The sequence below is a fragment of the Cryptomeria japonica genome, unplaced genomic scaffold (assembly GCF_030272615.1).
Source record: "Cryptomeria japonica unplaced genomic scaffold, Sugi_1.0 HiC_scaffold_545, whole genome shotgun sequence".
Lineage (NCBI taxonomy): Eukaryota > Viridiplantae > Streptophyta > Pinopsida > Cupressales > Cupressaceae > Cryptomeria > Cryptomeria japonica.
This window is the reverse complement of record NW_026729356.1, coordinates 88,584-90,846: the sequence shown is the minus strand read 5'-3', so window position 1 is coordinate 90,846 and position 2,263 is coordinate 88,584. Positions and strand designations below refer to the sequence as shown.

The following is a 2,263-nucleotide window of genomic DNA, read 5'->3' as shown; positions in this document are numbered from 1 at the left end:
GCTCCGAAGTGTGCTCCAAAGCTCTCTCCAGCTGCGTGCACCTGCCCCGGCCGCGCACCCGGCCCCGCCCAGCTTCGCTCACCTGTCCCGGGCGTCTGGTGCGGAACCTTAGAGTAAGAAACATCACCGTGCACCTTGGCCAACGTGCGCGACTCGACCGAGCGCGCACTGGCCGAGGTGCACACCGATTTCACCTGGGTGCGCGCGCAGCACCTCGGGCGCACCGGGGTGCGCGCACAACGCCCGGGTTGCACCGTGGCCTGTGTGCTCGGGGTGCCTCGGGTGCGCGCTCGGTGTCGCCCCCGCGCGCGCGGTAGTGCGGGCAGCGCACCCCGGCCCGGCCCGGCCCCGACGAGAACGCAAACGGGCAAAAGGTTTATTCAAATAGCATTGCGACGCCCGGCGAAAAACTAAAAAAGGGTGCAACACCGGGACTTCCCGGGAGGTCACCCATCCCAGTACTACTCCGGCCCAAGCGCGCTTAACTGCGGAGTTCTGATGGGATCCGGTGCACTAATGCTGGTATGATCGCACCCGTTATGAGCTTGTCGCAGTGTGTACTTAGCAAACCGCGACCCACGTGCGAATCCACCCCGGCCACCCACCCCCGTCGAGGTGCACACCCTCCCTCGCGAAGTGCGCCCCGTTCGCCAAGTGTGAGCCCTGCCCGGGTGCGCGCACCTTGCTAGGGCGTCGGGTGTGCACCCGGCCCGGCCTACGTGCGTGCACCTGGAGGGGGCGTCGTGTGCGTGCAGTGTCCCGTCTGCAACGCGGTGCCCACACACCACCTCGGGCGCAACGACCTGCGCTCACATGTGGGCCGAGTGCACCTTGGTGCATGTTCGGGGCGCCTCGGGTGCACGCTCGATCTTGCCCCGGTGCACCAAGGCGCTCGGTTTGCCCCGGGTGCGCACTTGGTGCAAGGTGGGCACCCAAAATAGGGATCAAGCACCAAAACACAAGTTTCGGGATGCAAAATGGGACCCAAGGACCACAAATGCGTTCCAAGACCCATGATGGGTCCACGAGAACAAAAATGTGTTCCGAGACTTAATAAACAAATATTGGGTTTTAGGAGAAGAAACATGCTCTGATGCCCAAAACGAGAATCGACCCCGAAAAGGCCACAGGCCAAAAGTGGGATGCGAGACAAAAAAAAATGGGACCCGAGGACCAAAATTGGGTTCCCAGGTCGAAGACAGGGCAACCGGACAAGAAACGACCTCTAAGGCTCGAAATGAGTCCCGACGACTAAAACTTGACAAGAAGCACCCATCAGGCACCCAACTCGACACCCATGGGATGCCGACCCACCCGGGCTTCCACCTAGCACACCTTGGCACCCACCCACCCTCGCACCCAACCTCGCACCCAACTTAGCACCTTTGAACCCACATTGGCACTCACCCTGACCCTGGCACCTTGGAACCCACATTGGCACTCACCTTGACCCTGGCACCCACCTTTGCACTCACCTTGGGACCCACCCTGGCTCCCACCTCGGCACCCACCCAGACACCCACCTTGGTTCCTTGGCACCCACCTTGGATCCTTGGCACCCACCCCGACACCCACCTTGGCACGCAACTTGGCTACTTGCCACCCACCTTGGCTCCTTGACGCCCACCCCGACAACCACCCCGTGACCTACCCTGGCTAGGGTTGGTGCACACCCACCCTGGTGCCCACCTTGGCACCCACCCTATGACCCACCTTGGCACGCACCTTAGTACCCACCCCGTTACCCACCCTAGGACCCACCCCGTGACCCACCTTGGCCAGGGTGGGTGCACCCACCCTGGTGCCCACCTTGGCACCCACCCATCCTAGCACCCAGCCTGTGACCGGGCTTGGAACCCAACCTTGCACCCGCACCCGTCTTGGCCAGTGTGGGTGCGCACCCATCCTGGCACCCACGTTGTGACACACCCTTTAACCCACGCACCCTAGCACCCACGTTGGCACCCACCTTGGAACCCAACCTAGCAACTTGGCACCCACCCCGTGACCCACCTTGGCATCCACCATAGCAGTCGCCGACTTGGCACCCACCTCGGCACCCACCTTGACACTTGTGGACCCACCTTGCCACTCACCCTAGCATCGACCCATCCTAGCACCCACCCTGGCACCTTTGCACCCTAGCACTCACCCATCCTAGCACCTAACCTGTGACCCACCTTGACACTCACCCTCGCACCCACCTTGGAACCCAACCTAGCACCCACCCACCCTGACACCAACCCTAGCACCTACCCACCCT

General features: G+C 62.7%; 1 non-coding gene across 1 annotated transcript; it reads right to left on the bottom strand.

Moving 5' to 3' along the window:
* Positions 1 to 417: 417 nt before the first annotated feature.
* On the bottom strand, positions 418 to 536 carry LOC131872268 (5S ribosomal RNA). The gene has a single exon (XR_009370441.1). It is a non-coding gene; the product is annotated as a 5S ribosomal RNA (ribosomal RNA).
* Positions 537 to 2,263: the final 1,727 nt, after the last annotated feature.